We start from the raw sequence: 24,744 nt of genomic DNA, 5'->3' as shown, positions 1-24,744 counted from the left end.
AAGGCAGCCCTGTTTAGGGAAGCTTTTACTGTTTAACAGACCACTGTATTTTAATATTTAGTTGGAAGTTGCCCAGAGTGGCTAGGGAAACCTAGCCAGATGGGTGGGGTATAAATAACATTATTATCATCATCATCATCATCTCCCCTTTGAAGGAGAAAGGAAGAGCCTCCTGGATCAGGCCAAGGGATCATCTCAGCCAGCATCCCTCCCCCCCCCCACAGTTTCCAACCCCCTGGGATTCAGAAGCATCGCTGCCTCCAGCTGTGCAGGCAAAGCCAGCCCCCCTGGGCCTTTGCTCTCTCTGGGGAGTCCACTGCCCCCCCCAAAGGCCAAACGTGGCCCCATAGGCTGGGCTCCTGGGGAGGCCCATTGGAGCTGCTTTTCTCTGCAGACCCCTGTGTCCCGAGCCCCCACCTTGGGTTGAGAGAGGGCAGTTGCCTCCTCTTTCTCTTGACCCTCCCCCTGCCACCCGCCCCCTGCTGTGACTCCTGCATTGCTGGGGGTGGGCTAGAGGGCCCTTGGGGGGCTCTATGGCTCTGCTGCCCCTGATGCCTTCAGTGAGTCTCCTCCAGCCCATCTCCTTTCCCCCTTGATCCTCTGGGTCAAGTGGGGTGGGGCTCTGCTGGCTCTTGCTTCCTGATGCTCCCCCTCCCCCAGCCTGGGCCTTCCTCCCCCCCCCCAACCCATCTTCCTGCCCGCTGGTGGTGTCCTTCTGCCCAGCCGCCAACCCGCCAGACTGGCCAACGCATTTGCTGCCTCCAGACTGTCACCTTGGCATCCCCTGCCCCTCCCAGTCCTTCCTCTCTGTTGCCCTGACAATAGGGACAATTATGTGCCATTATCCCTCCTTGCATGGGGACAAAAAAGCTGGTATTTAAACAATAATTATCCTCTTGCAAGCCGCTGGCCAGCCTGCGAAGCCTCCCTTCTTCTCAGCTTGGAAGCAGAAAAACAGCCTGCTCCCCGCCCTCCAAGCAGCCTACCCCAGATGCAAGCAGCCCCCCCTGGGGCTAGGCCCACACGGGGGTGTTTCATACAGATGCAGGTCACTGTTCTGTGTGGAAAGATCATTTCCATTATATACCACAAAGATTTAACCCGAGGCCCTTTGGTTGCTTTGACAGAAGTCTAATGTTCAGATCGAAGGAAGCCACGGTACCACTCTGTTCTGCTTTGGTCACCCCCTGCCCCCCCATTCTGGGCACCACTGTTTAAGGAGGATACTGGCAATTTGGAAGGAGTGCAGAAGAGGGCGACCAAGATGATTAGAAGTCTGGAAACCGAGCCTTGTGAGGAACTATGGAGAGAGCTGGGTATGTTTAGCCTGGCTCAGAAGAGGCTGAGAGGAGCTAGAGAGCCATCTTCCAGTATCTCAAGGGCCATCGCTTGGGAGATGGAGCAAGCTTGTTTTCTGTTGCTCCAGAGGGGAGGACCAGAACCAGCCCATTCAAATGGCAAGAAAGGAGATTCCTATGAAACACCAGGAAGAACTTGATGTGGGTCAGAGCTGGATCAGGCCACCTTGGACGATCCCAAAGGGCCCAAAATATCATGCTGCGCGAGCTTCATCACCAAGAGGGGATTGGAACCCTGGTCTCGCAAGTCCCACATATTAACCCCTGTGCCACCCTGGCTCTCCAGTATACTTAGCCCCAACGCAGAATCATAGGGTTGTCAGGAGCTCCTAAGAGTCAGCCAGTCCAACCCACTCTGGAAAAATAATCTCTCAAAGGACCTGTTGATGGTGTGGTTTGGGAGCTGCATGGTCAGGGGAAAAACAACACTGTCCAGGGTTGTAAAGACTGCAGAGAGAATAATTGGGTGCACTCTTCCCGCCTTGGATCAAATCTATGCTTCCAGGTGCCATAAGAAAGCGGCAGAGATAGCGCAGACCCCAGAAATGATCTCTTTCAGTTTCTGCCTTCTGGAAGAAGGTCCAGGGTTATAAAGACTAGGACTAGCCGTCTGAGAAACAGTTTCTACCCAAATGCGATTTTGGTTTTAAACGCAGTGTAAGGTAATCTCTGTGGGAGTATATTGTATTTAATTATGGGGTATCAGAGTTTTTAGGGGCTAACCAGGCTGGGATAGCAGGCTTGTTGGTTTTTGAATGTCTGGTGTAGATTTTTTTCAATTTCGTTGTTCTGTATGGGGACAATGACAATAAAAATTATCGTATTGTATCGTACTGTCAGAAAGTTCCTCCTGATGTTGAGTAGGAATCTGCATATTCTGGACCCTCCTTGACATTGCTCCCTGCCTGCTCCAAAGGGAAGGGGAGAAAATGGAAAGGGCAGCTACAGAATGGACAGTCTTGAGACAGATGGGGGGGGCACCAGGGAGCAGATCTTGCAGGGAAGGGACAAGAGGGGAGCAGCCCCTGGCCAAGGAGACCCACCTCCTGGTCCAGCACCCTCCTCTCACAGGGCCAAGCCCACCAGGTGCCCATGATGGAAAACCCGCAGGCAAGATCTGAGCGCAAAAGCAACTCTCCTCTCCTGCGGTTTCCAGCAGCTGGCATTCGGAAGCATGGCTGCCTCCTGACTGTGGAGGGCAGAGCAGAGCCATCATGCCTAGTAGCTATTGATGGCCTTGGCAACTCCCTGCCACTTGCACGGCTCCATAACATGATAAAACTGCACATAGGTTGGAGATGAGGGCCCAAGCAGGCAAATGAGGGGTGGGGGGCCATCATGGGTCTCCCACACTGCCTGCCTGGGGGGTGGTCATTCCATAGTGACCCACCTTCCCTGCCTGCCTCCCACTCGAGGGATCTCCAAGCTAGACTTCCTCCAACCTTCAGGGTTCCAGGTGTGTTGATAGGGACAGCTGGGATCCCTGCATTGCTTGGGGCTGGACAGGGAGACCCTACAATTCTGTGAGATGGACTGCACCAACTTCCCCGAATAAAGCAAACGGGACGTGGGCAAGGCCAGCAGACCCACAAGGCAGGAATGGGCCTGTTTTGCAAACTGCTCCACACCCACCAACCCCTCAGCGCTGCCAGTGTTTTGACAATATGCGGGTGTCTGTTCTAAGCCCCCTCAAAATCAGCCGTGCCCGTCTGTTTGGGGCAGTTCCAGGCCTGGGAATTGGGGGTCCTTGTTGGAGGCGGCAGGCAGGAGAGGAGAGGGAGGCGGGGAATCGAGTGCAAGGGGCTCTGCAGCCCTGCGTTTTTATTTCCCCCCCTCCAAGGCAGCCTCTGTGCTTCCTGGCATTGTCAATTCTGCTGCAGCAGCAGCTCATCTCCCTGTTTGCTTAAGCCGAGCGCCCGCCTTCTCGCTGAGGGTCCTCTTGGAAACGGGCATCTGCCAGCCTCCTTCCTGGAGGATCTGCAAACCTCCCGTGTTTGCAGTCCTCTCCCCCACCCACCAGAAACACTCAGGTCCACCTGCAGCAGGTGCCTGGGCCTCCCCTCTCGCCTCGGGGCCAGCGGCGCTGGCATCACGTCCCTCGGAGGAAGGCCTGCCCTGGCAAGGGGCGAGGGGGAGTCCCCCCTCCTGGCTGCCAGAGAAATGGGCCTGTCTCAGGGACTCTCTGGCCCCAGGCAGAACCCTATGGGGCCGGAGAGAGGACTGCACCACTTATGGGGCTCAGCAGAGTAAAGAAGAGCAAAATCATAGCACTGAAATTTAGAGTCAGCATTTGTCATCACAGAATCGTAGAATGAGGAGGGATCCCAAGGGTCATCTAGTCCAACCCCTGCCCTGCAGGAATGACAGCTCAAGGAAGGAGAGCCCCCCCCCTTCCCAGGAGTCCATCCCTCTTACTGTCAGGAAATCCCTCCCAGTGTTTAGCTGGAATCTCCTTTGTTGCCATTCGGTTTCCATTTGTTTGGGTCCATCTTCCGTGTGGCAGCCCTTGAGATATCTGAAGATGGTTGTCTTATCTCTTCTCAGGGTCCTCTTCTCCAGGCTAAACACCCCCAGCTCCCTCCACCATTGCAGCACCTGCTGGGGCTGGAGAGACTGACGCAGGAGAGACAGGTTGGGTTGCAGCTGGGGCAGGTGAAGGCGTCCGGCTGTGCTGCGTTCCTTCTCTCTCTGCTCCTCCCAGCAGTCATTCCTCCTCTGGTCACTGCTGTGGATACAAGACCTGGCTGTCTGTCGTCCGCAAGGGATTCCCACACAGCAGGGCTGATGTTGCCAGCCTTCAAGTCACACTGGCAGACATCTTGGTAACCCAGAGTTGGTCAGCCAAGGGGCCTGGTGCTCCTCACAGGGCACCAGAATTAGCAAGAGCGATTTGGTGTTAGCCAGCGTGAAGCGATGTCCCCTTGGGGCAAAAGGAAACAAGAGTTCTCGCTTCACAAACGCACTGAGAGGTCTGGACTGGCAGGGACTGACCAGAAACAGATTCTGGAGAAGAGCAAAATGAAAAATCATCCCATTTGCAGCAGCTGTGATTCCATGCTAGGGATCATTAGGAAAGGGCTTGGAAACAAAACTGCCCATATCGTGATGCCGCCAGGCAGATCTATGGTGCATGTGGGATGCGCTGGGCTCAGAGCTCTGGCTGCCTCAGAGAGCAGGAAGGGTTCAGAAAAGGGCCACCCAAAGGATCCAGGAGATAGAGGGACCCCTGACTTTGGGGAAGCCTTGGGCGGCTTTTCTTCCAAGGAAAGCTGCTCCACAGTGGGACGGAGAAGGAGCTGGACTCTCTCCATTGTCAGCCAAAATACCAGCATTGTAGGGGGTTGGGCTAGATGACCGTCGGGGTCCCTTCCCACTCTGTGGTTCTCAGAGCTGCTCAGAAAAACAATACCCCCCAAGAGAAGCCAAGAGTCCCAGGAATGGGATGGCCTCTCCTCCTCCAGGGGCTGTTAAAGAGAAGCTGGGCGGCACCTGTCAGGGATTCTGGAGCTGTGCTACCTGCGTATCAGGGGGTTAGACTAGAGGACCCTTAGAGGGCCCTTTTACATTTCCATGGTTCTTTGCCCCCAGAAGGTGGTGCTTTTTTAAAAAGAGAGGTTGGCTGGCCATCTGTCAGGGATGTCCTTAGCTGTGATTTCTGCATGCTAGGGATCATTAGGAAATGAAAATAAAACTGCCGATAGAATGGCGTTGTGCAGATCTATGGCACGGCCGCATCTGGAATACCGAGTGCTGTTCTGGCCGCCTCACCTCAAGGAGCTGGGAAGGTTCAGCAAAGGGCCGCTGGCACGATCTGGGGGGGGGGGGGGAGTTCCCCTGGGAGGGAAGCTTGCAGCGCTTGGAGCCTTTTAATTCAGAACAAAAGATTAATTTGCAGCGGGTGGGGCAGGATAGAGGTTGATAAAGGATTGCCTGCCCTGGGAGCGAGGGCAGCTCAGTCCCGCTGGAGGGCAGCACCCCGGGGAGAGCAGGGGCCACTCCTTGACCAGCCAAGGCCCTGCCTGTCCAGCTGGGGGGGGGTCAGCGCTTGGGGCCAGGCCAGGGCTCTGTCGGCCGCCGGCTCCGTCACGTCAGGCGAGCGGCATCTCATTAGGCAGGCCTGGCCCCGGAGTGAGGCAGGAGAGCGCCCAGACCTAATTGAATGTAACTAATTATTCACTCGGCAAATGTTCTGTTTAAATGGGATTGTGAGGGACAGAATTACTCATTCCGAGAAAGGGGGAAGGCAGGCAGAAAACAAATAGAGGGGGGATTGCGGCACGGAGGCTCCTCTGCTCCCCGGAATACCAATTACCGGATAAAGTGATTGGATAAATCTTTGCGGAGGGAGAGAACCGGACCAGTCACTTACTTCTGTCCGGCTGTTATTAGGAAGCGATGAAAAATTACGGCTCATCCCCAGCTTTGCTGCTGCTGCTGCCGCTGCTCCTCCACCTTTTCCTCACCTCCCCAGCTGACTCTGGCGGATGCTGCCAAAGGGGCTCAGCGTCGGGGGGGGGGGGCTGAGAAGCAGGTGGGGATGGGACCTGGGGGGGGGACTCAGAAGGAGCAGCTCCTGGCAGGGGTCTCACCCTCTCTGCCTTCGGGGGGGTCTCTACCTTCCCAGCCCTCCTAGGGAGAGGTGGAGCTTAGACCAAGACAGACCACTGGTCCATCGAGTTCAGTATTGCTTGCACTGACTGGCAACAAAGGCTTTGCGGAGTTTGAGGCTGTGGTCTCTCTTCCCTAAGTCCACCTCTGATCAAGTTGCCTGTCAATACCTGATGAGGGCCCTTCCTGAGGCATAAAGGTAAAGGTAAAGGTACCCCTGACCATTAGGTCCAGTCGCGGACGACTCTGGGGTTGTGGCGCTCATCTCGCTTTACTGGCCGAGGGAGCCGTCGTACAGCTTCTGGGTCATGTGGCCAGCAGGACTAAGCCGCTTCTGGCGAACCAGAGCAGCGCACGGAAACGCCGTTTACGTTCCCGCTGGAGCAGTACCTATTTATCTACTTACACTTTGCTGTGCTTTCAAACTGCTAGGTTGGCAGGAGCAGGGACCGAGCAATGGGAGCTCACCCTGTCATGGGGATTCAAACCGCCAACCTTCTGATCGGCAGGTCCTAGGCTCTGTGGTTTAACCCACAGCGCCACCCACATCAGAATCCATTCTCAAGGACCAGGTCAGCTTGGCCATTCAACAGATACTTGGCAACCTCTCAGGGGTTTCCTGCTGCCTCTGTGCGACTTGAGACTCCGAGCTTCATGCTCCAATGAACGTTTACCTTGTGCACATAAGGATTTTATTTGTGGCACCTTAGAAGCCGCAGGAGGGGGTCTCCCCTGGTCCCTCCCTTCCCCACCTTCTGGGACTGAACCCAGGTCAGGACACCTCCTGCCACGGAGCCATCCTTTCTAGCTAGGATGTGCAAAGAGAATATTTTTTTCCAGGGGCGGGGGCAGTTAAGCACAGTCTCCAAAGAGATGGGAGCCCCCCACCCCACTTCCCTGCCCGATAATCCCCCCATGGAGAGCTGTTCACATCGCCTTCCCTCCCATTAAGCGCACAAAGCAATTACTCACAATGCAACTCTGAATGTAATTACGGTAAACAAGAAAAGAAGCTGAGCTGCCTGGAGGGGGAAGGGGGCGGGGGGGGGCAGAGCAATTATCCAGCACAATGAAAATCAGCCTCTTGGCCTCTTCCTGGGTCCTCCAGGACAGGGATGCTTGGGAGGGGGGGGGGGACTCTGCCCCCCCCACACCTGTTCCGGGATACCTTTTATGGTTGTTGTTTTTTTAAAAAAGTAGATCTTTTGCCACTTAAAACTTTGTATTCCCCTTGCCCAAGTCTGGCAAAACAACCCACCCACCATCCCAGGCCCTTTCTGCAGCCAAAGTCAGCCCAGCCCCTCCATCCACACACACACACACACACACACACACCGTGCAGAAACACAAACACACCTCCATTCATGATGGCTCCAGATCCCAGGAGGAAGAGGAAACAGAAGCCATTAAAAGATAGAGAGACAGACGATAGATAGATGATAGATAGATAGATAGATAGATAGATAGATAGATAGATGATAGATAGATAGATAGATAGATAGATAGATAGACAGACAGACAGATACAGAATGGAAAAGCATGACCAACAGGAACTGGAACTGGAATTAACCGAGATGTGAATTAATGATTATACAATAACCACAGATCATTGTCTAAATATATGACCACAGCAAAAAGACTCCAGGGAATAAAGGTCAAGGATTTATTGTTTCTCAGTATTGTTGGAGGGGAGGAAGACTATTGTTGACTTTTATCTATAACAGCAATTGGAGAACCTCTTTTTGACTTTTTGTGTGGAAGGAAAAATAAATGAATTCCAGACTAGAAGACTGGGAAAAGATGGACACCAGCCCGGAGTGAACATTTCAAATACTTTGAATAACTCTTCTATATACAGCTGACAGATGGAGAATCAGAAGTCCTTTTTATTTATTTATTTTTATTCATCTGCCTTTCTTTCTTTTTTTTTTATTCCCTTCCTATTTTTCTGTTACTTTTTCTTCTTATTTGCTTTGCTTTTGATCCTGTTTCGCTTTGTTTATTGTTGTCCTCTACTCTGGGCTAAGGAGGGGATTGCCGGCAGGTGGGGCAATGGAGGGCTGGAAAAGGAGCTGGTGCCGGAGGCAGGGAAGGGAGAATCTAAGAAGGATGTACAAGTTGGAAGGTGTGCAGAGGAGGGCAACCGAGATGATCAGGGGTCTGGAAACCAAGCCTGATGAGGAACGGTTGAAGGATCTGGGTATGTTTTGTTACCGGAAAAATCCGAGGGCTCCCTTGGACAAAAAGTAAAGACACCAACCAGAGTAAATTGGAGCAAATCAGCAGCCTGTAGGCTTGGCCTTTATTGTACTGTTGCAGCAGGGTGTTCCCCTCACTCGCAGGAGAGAGGAAAGACCCAGAACAATGGTGTGCAAGACCTTATAAAAACTTTTGAAATTCCCCTCCTCTAGGTCAAGCCCACCCCCAGAAACATCATGCATACATTACAGAAAGGAGGGGTTGAGGGAGGAGTTGTGGTGGTAACCTGAGTGTCTTGTCACCTGGCTGGTTCCTCCTTTCTCCCCCTCCCATGAACCATTTGTGAATAACAAAGAAAAGGTGCAGTTTCCTTCCCCCTGAGGGGAATCCGGCCATGGTCCTTTTGTTGCTGTCTGCTCTGAATATACAACCGTATGCAGTCCATTGTGTCCATGATGAGATGAGCCTGAGCCCATCAGGATGCTTATCTCGCTTATCATGCCCCACCAGGTGCAGTAGCCAGGTATGTGACTGCTCGCTTAGGGGATTATGGCTGACCGTCACCAGGGCACCCCCCTTAGCTAGTCCTTGAAATATGGAGTAGAATAAAAGTGGAACAGTGCAAATCTGATGTATGGTTGATTTTCTATGAATTTATAACAGAAGTGTAGCGTATGTAGTGTGTGAGTGTGAGTGTGTGTGAAGTCTGTACAAACTGAATGATGGGGGGGGGGGGGTTCCTGCTACAGTTCCCCCCTTCGGAGATAAGATTGCAAAGGTGGCTACTTTGCAATCCTTTTCTCCGCACAATTTAAGGTGGTAAATATTAACCTGCTATTCTCCGTCACAGATGCGTGTGTCCATGTGAGCCTGAAAGGGACTTGGATGTCATGCTTCTTAAGGATATTTGCATAGAAATGTAACGGTGTAACTGTGCATAGTTAGACATAGGATATCACGTAAAATTAATATTTTGTTGCTCAGTTACTTGTGGTATTCTAGCATCTTGGAAGAAATATTTTCTCAATAGTGGTCTATGCTTTACATTTAGCAGGAAGGTCCACTAATGACTGAAAAATGCAGTTTGCTTTGTCCCCCGCCATTTTTGTGTGTTTCCCAGGTGTCAAGCTAGCTCTTCTGTGGTCTCACACCGGGCATAGTGCTACAGGAGTGGCAATCCCTGGTGAATCCACTTAGGGCTTTCATATTAACCATGTTGCATGGCCGGTTTGGACACGTCATGAGAGAAATGTCTTTGCCTTGGCCATTCTATGGTATTTTATTGTTATGGGCTCTGGTCTTGCAGTCATGGGAAGTTGCTCACTTGCACTTTAAGGACCAAAAAGCTAATTGCAGCCTGGATACACTTGTCCAATTTAAACTGAGTCCAATTTGAATTTATCTTGCCCCATGGTTCTCAACTTTTCAAAACAAACTGTTAAAAGAAAACCATTCTTAAAAGGGCATTTTGTCCAAATAAGTCAATTTAACTCTATAAGGGATCATTCCTGCTAAACCAAAGCATATCCACCTTCATGTATCTTGTGTTTTATGGATCCAGAAGCTTGTCCTAGGCAAAACAAGGTTCAGCACATTTTAAAATGGATAGGGAAAGTTGGCAGAGCGCTAGATGGAACTATGAAATGTGGTTATAAATTGATCTAAACATTAGACTACACAATAGCGTGAGCTATTAAAAAGAATAAAATGCATGAGAATTCTCCATTGGTGTGTAAGCAATAAGACATTAAACATAAAAACAATTACAGACAGAAATTGACCCCCTTTGTGGAAATCACACTGTCAAGGCACATTTCAACTTTCCTACATAATAACACATAATACCAAACAAACTAATTAAATATCAGTTGCATATCTTGACACAATTGTGATCTTCTCAATCCTGGAGCACAGTCTTAAGGTTCAAAAGTGAGACAATGTCCTTAGAATTCAACTCCTCCCCCCTTTGTCAGCTCCCCTCCCCCCCTCAGTCTATATCCTTTTAAAGAGATAGCTGTCGGCATTTTGAAAACTGGTGTCTGTTGTTGCAGGTCTTGTGATGGTGAAGAACTGAGTTGAGGGGTTGTTGCTGCTTTTTCATCATTGCACATCTGATATCCTGTAAGAGGGCAGGGTTTTTTGGGACTTAAAAGACAGAGTTAGAAAAGGAAGGGGCAAAAGCCCCCCTTCCAATCTCCTTGATTTATCTTAGCACGTTAAGCATTTTACTCATTTTAATATTATTATCACATTTTCATATAATTACTGTTATTATCCGCTAAGTTTGTTTGTTTTCATTCACTTAGTTTTTGTTTTTGTTTTTGTTTTCATATTATTAAATAAAAAATTACTCCACATGCATAGAAAGAGAACTGTAAAAATACAACAAAGATTAAAAAATAAAAAGGAAAGAAAAAAATTAGATTACCAGTCAGATCTAAACAGACTTGAGACAAAGACATCAGATTTAGAATAGAAATACAAAGACATTATCAAAACCACACAGATTACTACTAGACTGAAAAAATGGTAAAACAATGGAAAAGGGCTTAAAATGATTTTCAATGTGATGGACATGTCCCCACTGAAGTAAAACACACACACACACACACACACACACACACACACAATGACCTATGAGGAACCAAAAATAAATAAATGCTAAGACACACATTTTTATTTTTTTTTTAACCAAACAAAACCTGAAGTAACCTGTTTTGGCATTCTAACAACCCAATGAAAACCTGATTAATAAATGAAAAACAGATTATTTGTAACCTAAAAAAAGTGTTAAAGCCACAAAGAGATAGAGGGAAATCAACTAGCAGGGATTCAGACTTGTTTTGCTGAACGGAAAGAAAGTGACTGTTTGGCTTTAAGGGAAGAAAAGCAAAAAGAAATACAAATGCAATTACTTTTTATAGAGTTATTTAAATCACTGTTTGCATCCCCTCATTATCATTTGTGCTCTGGGAGGAAAGAAAGGACACTCTGTTAAAAGGGAAAATTATTTCATGTGAGAGGTCTGTCAGGAAGTGCTGTTCCTAAAATGTATAGGCATATACACACACACGTCCAAAAAAATCAACAACAAAAAACTGTTATAAAATTTGAATTCCATTGGGGAGGCGAACTACTCAAGAGAGGAACTCACAGTAGGAGTGCTTTGATATTTACCTGTGAAAAGAATTTGGCATGTTAAGATTTGAAACTTGGCGACCTCTTGACTTTTGATGGTCCAGTACTTAACCCTTTTGTCTTAAGTAGCCCTTGGAGCAAAAGACACATTAAGGGTGATTTCCCTCAATGGTTCCAAGTTTTACATAAGGAAATTTGGATAAGTTTCTCCCTGCAGCCGCTCCTCTCCCCCCTTCCTACAGTTCCCCCTCCTTCCTCTCTCTCTCTTTCTTTCAAGCTGATCTAGCCTCTGTGCATGTGCAGAGTTCATGTCTCAGCAAACCTTTTATACTATTGAAAATGTTGCATCTTTTGGCTAAATTACCATTTGAATAAGGGAAGGGAAGGGTAAGGAGTAGATTTAAAAAATAGGGTTAGATTTTAAAACAAAAAAGAGAAACTCAGCAGTTCAAGTATTCACCAAAGCTAGCAAGGGATTGCTTCCTTTATTTACAGGAAAGGGCTATCATTTTGTGTGATTTCCCTCTGGTCATTCGCGGAACAATGCCACGCCCTTATGTATGGGAAAAAATGGCCAGAGAGTCAGAATTCATAAGATTTTTTTACATTCTCAGTCATTTCAGCCTTACCATTTGCAGACAAATTTTCCTGCCCTTTATTTACAGGATGGTGAAGGCTACTCAGCTTTACTATATGAATTTTTATGTGCTTAAACTTTGAATAGACTTTTAAGTTTGATTTTTGTAAATAATAGACAAAATGATAAACACTGTAATCACTCAAATGCCTGATATCACCAGTTCTGCTTCAAAACATCATGGCTTTCACCTCTCACCTTTTTTTAAAAAAAACAAAGAGCAAAGTTGGGCTGAATTTCAACTCATCACATGCTTGCAGACACATGGCCCTCCACACAGCCACAAATTGGGAAAGTTGAAAGGGACCCTGGGGTCATCTAGTCTAACCCTAAAATGCAGGGTTCATAGCAAGATTTTCACAGCAAGATTTGTACTACCAAAGAGACATACATATGTACACAGACACAACTGTTTGAAGAGACCACAAGCCATGCTCCTATCATGTACTAAGGAAGAGGAAAATAAAAGTACCCAACTTTATATAGAACCCTTTTAGCAGACCTTGAAGCTGGTTTGAGTGAGAGTTTACTTCCTTAGACTAAAGAATGCAAGGAAGATTGAAGTGAACATTTTTCCTAAGATAGGGAGAGGATAGTTAAAACAGCCATAGATTTGATTTCCTAAACTTGCAGAGGAATAGTAAGCCTAATCTATGCCCCCCCTCCCCTTTGCAGTTTCCTTTAAAGGAAGCTTACTCGGGAGTAAATTTACCTGGCACAGAAGTAAGAAGGAAAGGAGAAAAAAACCTGAAAGAGACAGAATGAGACAAGGGGGAGCATTTTCTAAGAAAAGAGACCAGGAAGTCTTATAGAGACTGATATCAGGAGCCTTACAATAACTCTTCTGTCCAACCAAATCAAAGTTAAAACTAGACTCAGATATTTTTCTTAGAAGGAACACCATACTTTCATAGGAATATGCTTAATCTAATACATACACTGCATTTTAGCTTGAGAGAGCAATTGTGCTCAACTAGGCTTTTGCAGCAGAAACATTTGTGTCTTCACAGCACATTTCAAAATGCTGGAATAAAAAAGATTGGAACACGGATGTAGACTAAGTTGCAGCAAAACATAATCTACCATCAACTTAAATCAAATCATACTCCTCACTCAAGCTACTCAGAGGAAGACTCTTTGGAGCCTCTCTCAAATAACAAACATTTGCACACTTCATTCTAATATATATATATATATATATATATATATATATATATATATATATTTGTCCTGTTTAAGATTGATGAGGCCCAACATTCCTTAGCTTCCTTAGATTTTAAATTTTGAAGCAAGCTGGCAATTTAAAAACTATGTGCATTTAAGAACAGTCTGTGGATGCCAAAGCCAATGTAAACACAAACCCTTTAAATATTTCTAAATCTTTGAGTACATCTCTTATTCATTTTCTCTCTCTCTCTCTCTCTCTCTCTCTCTCTCTTTTTTTTTAAATATATTTAGAGAAACTAAGATCTCTAATGCGTGGGCTCCCAGGCTGGGCTGTTATTATATCTACTGCCTTCTGAGCACCATTAGGTTCATGATTTCATGTTCTAACTTTAGGTGATAGTTTAACAACACAATTTTGATGTGTTCAGCTCTCCCTAAGGGTTCACACTCTGATTTTGTTGAAGGATCCCTGAGGTGGCTGCTCTGCCCTGGGTTCCAGGTGGTGGGCCTAAGCTACCCACTAAAAGTTACAACGGTCTTGTACTTTGTACTTGGAAAGACCATTTTGCCCCTTTATTTTAAACTGGAGGGGCGTATCAGAATCCTCTCTGGGGCAAAAAAGCTTCATGGAAGCTTTGTTGCCAGGAGGAGTCCAGCCAGGGTGTCTAGTGAGCTCCCATTTTCCCTCTAATACTGAGGGGGGGTTGCTCAGTAGATTACACTAGGAGGTAGAAGAACGGGTACAAGAAAGGGACAAAGAATGGGGGGGGGGGGAGAGAATATTCTACCAGTATTCAAGTTATCTTTCAGCTAAAGCAATCCCTGCCTACCAGTAAACTACAAGCAGTTTGTCTAGAAAACCACGGGTCTCTCTCTACCCGCATTAGCCTCGAAATCCACGGGTCTCTCTACCCGGAAAACCACAGACCTTACCATTGAAAACCACGGGTCTCTCTACCCGGAAAACCACAGGAACACTCCTGGAAACCACGGGTCTCTTCTACCCGGAAAACCACGTCTCTTAAATTCTACTTAAACCACGGGTCTCTCTCTCACCCGGAAAACCACAGGAACACTCCTGGAAACCACGGGTCTCTTCTACCCGGAAAACCACGTCTCTTAAATTCTACTTCAGTACTGTTCACAAGACTAACCCTAGTGTGGGGCCCCAGTTTATGTACTACCCTCTATTAACCACAACAGCCTCCTACCTGACCTCGAAACTAATTTCGGGATTCCCTACTGAACGCCTGCACAGCGCAGTGCCGGATCGGGGTCCCGGAAAATTAAAGGTTTGGAAAGGAAGCAAATGACCTTGCGTTCTCACGTACCCGGGTCATCCCTAACAAAGGTCGCCAGGCAGGAGGGGCAGCTTCATTTGCGGAGGTTATAGGAGAGTTTTAAGAGGGAGGGAGAGATAGATTTGTAAAGGAAAGTGCAGTATAGATCCGCAATTCCCTGGCCGACTCCGAAAGGGAAAAACGGGAGAGGGGGGTGGGGGTTAGGACGCCCCTGGACGACCCCGAAAAGGTGGCGTCTGATAGCAGATAAGAACCGTGTTTCCCCGGACGACTCCGAGGGGGAAACCGGGAGAATTAGGACGCTCCTGGACGACCCCGAAAAGGTAGCGTCTGATAGCAGATAAGGACCGTGCTTCCCGGGACGACTCCGAGGGGGAAGACGGGGGGTTTTTTTAGGACGCTCCTGGACGACCCCGAAAAGGTAGCGTCTGATAGCAGATAAGAACCGTGTTTCCCCGGACGACTCCGAGGGGGAAACCGGGAGAATTAGGACGCTCCTGGACGACCCCGAAAAGGTAGCGTCTGATAGCAGATAAGAAGGAAAGATAGGAAAGCCCGGCTGTCGTGGGGTACTTTTTTACCACCCCCCTCCCAATGTGTCTACTTCAAATCATACTCACATTCGCAGATGTCCCCCGTGGATCCCGGGATCCTTTCTCTTTAGCCGGCTTGACCTTGCCTTTGCTCCCCCTGGTTGGGCTTTTGGTGACGATTGATTACCGCCCGCAAAGAGGAGGCAGGGAGAGGAAAAAGGATCCCTGGGCTAAGGTTGCCCAGTGGCGCCTGATCCCTTCCATCTCCCCCCTCACCTTCACAGGAGGACCAAGTGTCCCTGAGCATGGTCGCCAAACTGTTACCGGAAAAATCCGAGGGCTCCCTTGGACAAAAAGTAAAGACACCAACCAGAGTAAATTGGAGCAAATCAGCAGCCTGTAGGCTTGGCCTTTATTGTACTGTTGCAGCAGGGTGTTCCCCTCACTCGCAGGAGAGAGGAAAGACCCAGAACAATGGTGTGCAAGACCTTATAAAAACTTTTGAAATTCCCCTCCTCTAGGTCAAGCCCACCCCCAGAAACATCATGCATACATTACAGAAAGGAGGGGTTGAGGGAGGAGTTGTGGTGGTAACCTGAGTGTCTTGTCACCTGGCTGGTTCCTCCTTTCTCCCCCTCCCATGAACCATTTGTGAATAACAAAGAAAAGGTGCAGTTTCCTTCCCCCTGAGGGGAATCCGGCCATGGTCCTTTTGTTGCTGTCTGCTCTGAATATACAACCGTATGCAGTCCATTGTGTCCATGATGAGATGAGCCTGAGCCCATCAGGATGCTTATCTCGCTTATCATGCCCCACCAGGTGCAGTAGCCAGGTATGTGACTGCTCGCTTAGGGGATTATGGCTGACCGTCACCAGGGCACCCCCCTTAGCTAGTCCTTGAAATATGGAGTAGAATAAAAGTGGAACAGTGCAAATCTGATGTATGGTTGATTTTCTATGAATTTATAACAGAAGTGTAGCGTATGTAGTGTGTGAGTGTGAGTGTGTGTGAAGTCTGTACAAACTGAATGATGGGGGGGGGGGTTTCCTGCTACAGTTTAGCCTGGAGGAGACTGAGAGGAGATGTGAGAGCCATCTTCAAAAATCTTAAGGGCTGCCACATGGAAGATGGTGTGTGCTTGTTTTCTCCTGCTCTGGAGGGCAGGACTCAAACCCATGCCTTCTAGCTGCAAGAAAGGAGATTCCAGCTAAACATCAGGAAGAACTTTCTGACAGCAAGAGCTGTTTGGCAGTGGAATGGTCTCCCTCGGGAGGTGGTGAACTCTCCTTCCTTGGAGGCCTTTAAACAGAGGTTGGACGGTCATCTGTCAGGGATGCATGAGCTGAGATTCCTGCATTGCAGGGGCTGGACTAGATGACCTTTGGGTTCCTTCCAACTATGATTCTAACAGCGTGGAAACCAAGCTTTGTGAGGAACAGTTGAAGGAGTTGGGGATAATTAAACTCCTCCCCCATGCAAGGAGGTGAGGGAGGGAGCCCAGAACAAAAGCGTGTGGCCATTTTAGAACCCTCAGATAGTGCCTGCCCCTGTTGCAGAAAAACCACACCAAAAAAAGCCACATGTACATCACAAATCAGATTATCCTCAGAGTTCACGTTTCTCCCGTGTATTTACAAGTCTGTCAATCAAAACGCCTGACAATACCTGATAATGGCTCTTCCTGGCCTGTCTGAGGCATCTTTTTGAAATGGTGAATACCTTGACTCCAGAATCCATTGTTAAAGACCTGTCTTCACTCATAGAGAATAAACCCTTTTGAGAGGACTGCTTGGCAATTTTGACAGATCCTTGCCAGACCAGTTTTGCAGAGGGGTGCTCCGTCCAGGTCCCCCTGCTGCTGCATGACTTGAGGGGGTCTCAGAGGTTGAGGAGGGGCTCCACAGGGTGCTGCATTGCTCTCTGTACTTTATGTGCTTTATGTGCTTTATGCACTAATGTGCAATTACCTCGCGCACTTAATGAATGTGGATTTGTTTTAATGGTGCCTCAGAATCCTTATAACGCTTGAAACCTCTCCTTTGTTGGAGGTTTTTAAGCAGAGATGAGGTGTTTTCTTTAACTGCAGTCCCTGCACTTCTGAGGGGCTGGACTAGATGGCCCTTGGGGGTCCCTTGCAATTCTGCGATTCTCCGGGTTGCAGGATTCATTGGCTCCCCATGGGCTGGCACACTTGGAGCAGGATGTTTCAGAAGAGGAGCGGCCCCCCATTCCCGCGAGGGGAAAGCCCAGCGGGTCGGGCAGGGTGCCGGGAGCCAGGGAAGCGGTGCCCAGGTTGGAAGCGGCAGCGGTGAGCCTCCTGCCAAGCGGGGGAAGGAGGGGCTTTCTCTGCAGGCGCCTGGATGCTGCAGCCTCGCCCGGCACCGCCAGCAGCAGCCGCTGAGCCTTCGCAGCTTTGCGCCGGGACAAAAGCTCCATTGTTGGCCGGGGCTGCCGCGAGTCCCCGTCTGCTGCTCACGGCGGAGGCGATAGCATCGCCGGCATCATAAGTTATAGCATGTGCAGGCGCCGCGGCTCATTCTTTGCTTATTGGCTTTCTTCTGTTTATCTGTAAATAATTGCCGGGACACAAAAGACTTTTAGGGCCGCTGAAGAGTTACTAACTGAATTGCCACCTTATCTGCCTGGAGGAAGGCGGGGGTGGGGGAGAAATATTTACTGCTGGGGATATTTGTCATCAGCAAATTACAGCCGCCTCTAATCCGGGCCTCGAGGAGGGAGCGAAGCAGCCAGGCAGGCAGGCAGGCAGGCAAGGGGGATCAAGATGGCAAAGCTGCTCGGACGCCGGGATTCCCAGCTGCACACAAGCCTCGCCGTGCGCACAGACACGCACACGCAGGCACGCAGGCTCACGGAAATGTATTATTATTATTATTATTATTATTATTATTATTATTATTATTATTCCATACTGCCCTTCATCCAAGGATCACAGGGTGGTTTACAATATAGAAACGCAAAAACATACAGCATAGTCACAAGCAAAAAACAACACCCACACACACACACACCTTAAAAGGCCACAGATTGTTTCCTTAGTCAAAGACGTGGTTCTAGAGGACCGTTTTCGCCTGGCACCTAAAGAGGTGCAAGGAAGGCGGCAGATGAGCCTCCCTGGGCAGAGCATCATCATCTGCCTGCGGGGGGGGGGGGGTTCGCTGGGAGAGAGGCAGTGCTGGAGGTATTGCACACCTAGGAGATTTAAGGCTTCAAAGTCAAAAGCGATTGTGAAGCTGAAAGGCACCCCAAGGGTCATCTTGCCCATCCCTCTGAGAAGCAAGAACCACAGCTAAAGAACTGTAAGGTTGGAAGGGACCCCGGCGGTCATCTAGTCCAACCCCTGCAGTGCAGGATCCTGGCTTCCCCATGACGCCTCCTGGCACCTGCTCACCTCCAGGCCCACTGGAGGAGATCCTTTCAGAGGACCAGAGGCGGGGAAGACAGTGGCTGGGAATGACTTGGTTCTGGCCAGGGGCAGAGGGCAGCTGCTGCAGCTGCTGCTTCCCATTGCTTGGTGGGGAGAAAGTCCCGCGTTCAGGGGTGGCAGCAAATCCTGGGTGCCTTTTTGTTGCTGCTCCGAGAAGACTTTTCCCGGAGGGCGACTTGAGAGCCAGCGTTGGTTAGAATGTCTCTATCGGCTCCCCGGGAGAGACCAGGCTCTCAGCCAGGAAGCTCCCTGGGTGGCCTCTCAGCCCAGCCTACCTGGCAGGGTTGTTGTGAGGATAACACAAGGAGCACCGCGCAGGCCCCCTCGAGCTGCTTGGAGGAATGGCGGGGTGCAACTGGCTGGGCGGAGGTGGAACAAAGGAAGGAGCCTTTTGTCCTGGCGGCCACTGGAGGGCACCCATGCGCCAGGGAGGAGGCCCTGGCCTGGCACCTGCTCTGGCTGCAGCCCCTGGTCAAAGAGAATCAGCCCGTGAGAGGGAGGGGGGTTGGGCAGGGTCTGGAGGCACAGCTGCTTCTCAGGGCCTCCTTCCCAAAGGCAGGTGTTGCCAGACAGCCCAGGAGGAGAGAGGGGTCTTGTGCTCAGGTCTCACGAAGGCCTCCTCTCTGGCCAGGCCAGGCTTCCGGCTCCCTCTGGCCAGTCCCTCTTTGCCTCTTTTGCAGGAGCTCCATTAAATGCTCATCCTTTCCAATTCCAGCCGTAATTTCCCAGGTGGTGCTGTGTCAAATGCTTTGCCGGAATCCAAATAGGCGAGAGAGATCCCTCGTCCGGGAGCGAGACTTCCTCCGCGGCTAAAGGGCCTCACTTTAGAGCTGCCATCATGCAGACGGTCAGCGACGGACCCCCCACCCCACCCCCGGTGGCGGCTGGTGCTTTGCTCTGCTGGCCGGGCTCCCCATCTCCCTAATTATACCTCCCTAAAATGTTTTCCACAGGATCCCATTGACTGTAAATTGTGAAAGGAGCAGGGCATCCTTGACTGCGATGGCAGGACACGAGGCAGCCTCTTTTGCAGGCATCCGAGAGATGGAAGGAAGGAAAGAAGGAAGGACGGGCCTTTCCAGAGGGAGCCCAGGGCCATTGCTCAGGGACAGGTGAGTTGTCATGAAAGAGCAGAGGTGGAGGATTCAGGAAGCAGCCCTGCTTCCCTCCCTGGGGGGTCTACGGTTCTGGCACCCTCAGGACCACCCAGGCTGCCTGCAGCACCAGCAGGATTGCTGCTGAGCCCCCTGCTGAGGCGCTTCCTGTAAGTCTCCATCTCAGGCTGCTGAGGGGGCGCCAATACACTCCACAGAGAGGCCCCATTTTCTTGTGGTCTCTGCAAAATGTTGGCCTTCGTGGACAATCCTCGCTGCTCGCCTTCGTCTTTCCTTTTTTGCTTTTAAGAAAAAATCTGGGCCGGACCCAACTCCCCTCCCCTACTCCAGGCCTGCCCCCCCCCCCGCTCGCTTAAGACTCCCCCCCCCATCTTTTGCTATTAGCCCGATTAAGACGGTTCTTCATCCAGTTATGCCTGGAACCTTTTCTGCAAGTGCAGAAGGCAGCTAATCTGGGCGCCTGGTAGATTTAAAAGCAATTTCCTTCCTCTCCTGCATTTGGACTCTTCAAATGCCTCCGTCTAAATCTGCTTTGGGGGTGGGGGGTGGGGGCAACTTCCCAAGCGTCCCAAAATGTCGCTCAACGAATAAATAAATGAGACCTGGCTGCCGACTGGCAGTTTCCACGGGGTTCCGTCTGTCGTGCCAATCAAATCAAGCAGCAACATTTTCTGGTGACATAATCCCAGGCTGCTGCTCCAGACCATCTTCCCAGGCGTCTGTGAATCCGCATCAGAATCGTTTCGGGAATCAGACTGATGTGCTCCAGTCCCAGCAAAGCATCACGAAGCGATCCAGATGTGCCACAGAGAGACAACTTGGGGTGTTTTCATTCCGCAGACTCTCAATGGCCCCCGGGCACAATGGCTATGGCCTGTCTCTACAGGAGGAGGCAGAAATGCAACTGGGTACCAACTGCTGGAAACCACAGGAGGGCAGAGGGCTCTTGCTTGGATCCTGCTCACAGGTAGCCCTTTGGGCATCTGTTGGCCTCTGTGAGGAAAGGAGGCGGGGCTACCAGGGCCATTGGGCTGATCCAGGAGACTCTCCTTAGGTTTATGCAGAAGAATCATAGGATTGTAGAGTTCAAAGGGATCCCAAAGGTTGTCCAATCCAATGCAGGAATCTTAGCTAAGCATCCATGACAGATGACCATCCAGCCTCCAAGGAAGGAGAGTCCACAACCTCTTGAGGTTGTCCATTCTGCTGCTGAAAGGCCTTTACCATCTGAAAGTTCTTCCTGATGTTTGGTCAAAATCTCCTTCCTTGTCCCTTAAATCCATCGGTTCAGGTCTGACCCTCCAGAGCAGGAGAAAGCAAGCTTGCTCCATCTTCCATGTGGCAGTCCTCCAGATGGCATACCCTCCAACATTTCTTGGATGAAAACAGATGTCCTAAGGAAAAGTGGGACGTTCTGGGATGGGATCAAATCAGAGACGGCTTCTGTAACTCCAGGACTCTCCGTGGAAAACAGGGACACTTGGAGGGTCCTCTCAGCTCCCACTTTTCCAGGCTAAACATACCTAGATCCTTCAACCATTCCTCACAGGGTTTGGTTTCCTGGTCCTTGACCACCTTGGTTGCCCTCCTCTGAACACCTTCCAGCTTGCAATGGCTGCAGTATCCCCCACCCAGGTCATGGGCCTTTCTCCCAGCAAATGTCTGCTCTGGTGCTCTTTTGGGGGACAGTGGGAGCTCCCCAGTCTCCCTGGGAGAAGTGGAGCAGCCTGATGGGCCCTTGTGATCCTGTCATGATCTGGCTGCCCCCTCCCACCCTCAGCCCATCTGCTCCCGGTGCTGAGAATATCTGCTCTTCCATTTCCCATTCTGTCCGGCCCATGCGGCAGCCGTCTCCCTCCCTGCGTCCCCCCCACCCCTTTTGCCCCCTTTCTTCTCTCCCTTGCACAAATTATTCTGGCATCCTCCTCCAACTCGGCCTTGGCCAGCCCCTTGCCAGCCTGGCTGACGTGCGACGGGCAGGCGCTGTGTGTTTGCACTAATCAGCACTTCTGCCATATCGACACGCGGATGAAATTATGGGAACGGGAGGGGTCAGGGGTCAGCAGTGCCGGCAGGGCCTGCACTTGTCAGTAAACAGCATATGCTAATGAGGAGAGCTGCGGGGGAGGAGGGGCTGGGCAACGGAGCTGTCAATCACAGGCTGGGTGGCAGCTGGGAGAGGGAAGAGTGCTGAGCTCCTTTCCTTAGAGGGGGTGAGTATGGGATGGAGGGGGGGGGACTGGTGCAAATCCTCCCTTCATGCTCACATCCCATCAACTTGTCCCTAAACACCTCATGCCCTAAGCTCTGACTCTTCCCACCCACAGCGGCTCCTCCGTGGGTCAAGAGACCAAGGAAGTTTGCATTTCTCTTTGGTCCCATTCAGGAGAGGGCATCTCCTCCCTGCCTGCTCTTCCCTTATTTCGTTCTATCTCTTTTACGTAAAGGTAAAGGGACCCCTGACCATTAGGTCCATTTGCAGACGATTCTGGGGTTGCGGCGCTCATCTCGCTTTATTGGCCGAGGGAGCCGGCATACAGCTTCCGGGTCATGTGGCCAGCATGACTAAGCCGCTTCTGGCGGACCAGGGCAGCACACAGAACCGCCGTTTACCTTCCCACCAGAGTGGTACCTATTGGTCTACTTGCACTTTGACGTGCTTTCGAACTGCTAGGTGGGCAGGAGCAGGGACAGAGCAACAGGAGCTCATCCCGTCGTGGGGATTCGAACCGCCGACCTTCTGATCGGCAAGCCCTAGGCTCTGTGGTTTAACCCACAGTGCCACCCGCATCCCTCTTATCTCTTTGACACCTCCCCTTTCCCCCCAAAGGAGCCCAGGATGGCAAACAAGACGTGATGGAGCGACTAGAACACCCTCAAAACATGGCAAAAACAATTCCACCAGCGATGACGTCTGGGAAAGATTCCAGCTTCAAAAGTTGGTTGGAAGAGCAAGGTCTTCAGTGGACCCCCAAAAAGACAAAAGAGAAGGTGCCTGCCTAATATTCAAGGGGAGGGGGGTTCCAAAGGGCAGGAGGGGCAGCCCCACGAAAGACCCCTGGAAAGGCCTCCTGGAAGTTGGTATCTGCAAGACTCTGGCATGCACATGGAGAATCAGAATTGTAGTTGGAAGGGACCCCAAGGGTCATCTAGCCCAACCCCCTGCAATGCAGGAATCTCAACTAAAGCATCTCTCCCCTATGATATTCCCTGTGCTGTTAGTGAAATAATCATTTTTCCCTCAATGAGGACAAGAAACTTAGCTTCGAAAGGAAAATACCAGGCTTCCATTCCATGCAACCCCAGCCAGCAAAGAGAACAAACAGAAATCCTTTCAGGAGACTGGAAGAGAGGCTGATTGCCCTTGGAGCAATCGTTCAACTGTGGAACTCTCTCCTGCAGGAGACAGAATAGCCCGCACCCCAGACAGAAGAGGACTGGACAAATTCATGGAGGAGGGTGCTATCGATGGCTCCTAGCCAGGCCTGGTCCAGGTTCTTCTGCAATTGTGATGGAGCCTCCATGTCCAGAGGCAGCCTGAGAAGACTCCCGGGTTCTGAGGGGTATTTGGCCCCTGCGGTGGGAACAGATGCTGGGCTGGGGGGGCCCTGGCCTCATCCAGCAGGCCCTTCTTGCGTCCGTCCGGGCCTGGCACAGAGAGCCCCCCTCCTGCTCCTGGGCCCCTCAGTGACCCCCCCCAGCTCAGGCTCCCACTCTGGATTCTGTGTGCGCTGCAGGAAAAATGCCTCCTCCCTTGCGCGTGTGCCTGGCACCGAGAAGGAGAAGCAGCGCCAGTTTCCATCACCTGCGTGGCTCGAAAGGGCACTGCCTGTCAGTCAGGTGCCAAACAGCCCCTGGTGGCCAGAGGCTTGCGAGCGGAGAGGCAGCTCAGAGCACGGTTTGCGCCAGTATCAAGTCCTCCACAAGATGGGGGGGGGTCTGCTCCCCCGTGAGGAAATCCCCTCCACCGGGCAGACTCCAGAGGCCGGCTGCGGGCGCTGTGCTTGCCCTCCGCGTTGTGTGGTTGGGGCTTGTGTGTGTGCTGGGTCCTTCAGCAGCTGGCTGAGCTGGCCTGGCTCTTCCGGGGATAAACGCAGAGGCGTGCCTGGCCTCCTTCTCCTCCGAGTTCAGAGGCTCTCGCTGGAGCCCCCATGCCCTCCCTGCCCGCATTTGAAGAAGCCGGCGAGGTCCAGCGAGGTCAGGCCCCTCCCAGGCGAATGCAAGGCATCAAAAAAGCCCCGGAAAAGGACGCAGCCTCAGTCACTTCCCCCATGCGGAGGCAGAGAAACCGAGACTTCCTGAAGGGCAGCAAAGTAGGTCAAATCCAGACATCGGCAGGTAGACCGTGGGCAGGGAGACTTGCCACTCCTCACCCCCCCAATGCCAACCTTCCAGTGAGGAGCTGCCAGTCCCTGCTGCCCTCTGAAGGCCTGGTGGGGCAGGAGGGTCAGAGAATTGTAGAATTGGAAGGGTCCCTAAGGGCCATCTAGTCCAACCCCCTGCAATGCAGTTCAAGAAGGCCCCATTTGGTGCTCCGGGGTCAGGATGATGCTGGAGAGAGGCAAACAGCACTGGGAGGGGTGGGGGGCTGAGAGGGACCCAGTTTATGCACCGGGAGGGAGGTGGCCTCAGGACTGAGGGGGATTTGTGGGGTAGGACCTGACTTTTCTGGAGGCTTTTGTTGGAAAGGCTTAGAGGGAGGTGGGCTTGCTAGTGCCCCATGTCTCTGCCTGGGTGGGGCTGACCCCTATCTCCACTTCAGAGATTCAAAGGAAGCAGCCAAGCACAAGAAAAAGGGGGGCAGAATCATGGTCAAGGGCAGCACCCCAAATATCCGGCTTCTCATTTCCATCTCCTCCAAACCTTCAGGGGTGTCCCTTGGTTCTGAGGCTCCTGGGAAGGGTTCCCTCCTTGCCCTCTGGACCCTGGTAGTGCCCCCCCCCCCCGCTGAGCCTGGGGCAAAACGCAGCTGCCATTCTGGAGGGGGGGGGCTCCTGTTGCTGAGAGGGGAGGCGAAGAAGAGAGATTGCCAGGGAGAGCGAGGCGGAGAAGGGAGGAAATTCTCTTGCTCAGCGTCAGGGCGGCAAGAGCCCTGCAGTCACGGAGGGGGGGGAGTCTGGCCAGGAGATTTACGGCCCTTCTCTCATTGTTTAAAGACTCTCGCCCAGGCCTGGTGCTGCGAACTTCACAAGGGGAACGTGGCGGCGGCGGCAGCGTAGATGCGGCAAATTTATGACGCCGG

General features: G+C 51.0%; 1 protein-coding gene and 1 long non-coding RNA gene across 2 annotated transcripts in view; one reads left to right on the top strand and one right to left on the bottom strand.

Moving 5' to 3' along the window:
- Positions 1-24,744, top strand: part of SLC12A5 (solute carrier family 12 member 5) — a 177,384-nt gene that overhangs the window by 151,890 nt on the left and 750 nt on the right. The gene's annotated exons all lie outside the window — the stretch shown is intronic.
- LOC310679163 lies at positions 11,411-11,769 on the bottom strand. Its single transcript, XR_014512142.1, has 2 exons — positions 11,544-11,769; positions 11,411-11,510 (listed from the first exon to the last, which is right to left on the bottom strand). It is a non-coding gene; the product is annotated as an uncharacterized lncRNA (long non-coding RNA).

Source organism: Podarcis tiliguerta, assembly GCF_965153285.1.
Source record: "Podarcis tiliguerta genome assembly, chromosome: 6".
Taxonomy (NCBI): domain Eukaryota; kingdom Metazoa; phylum Chordata; class Lepidosauria; order Squamata; family Lacertidae; genus Podarcis; species Podarcis tiliguerta.
Note: the sequence above shows the minus strand (reverse complement) of the source record. Positions and strands in the feature narration are given on the sequence as shown.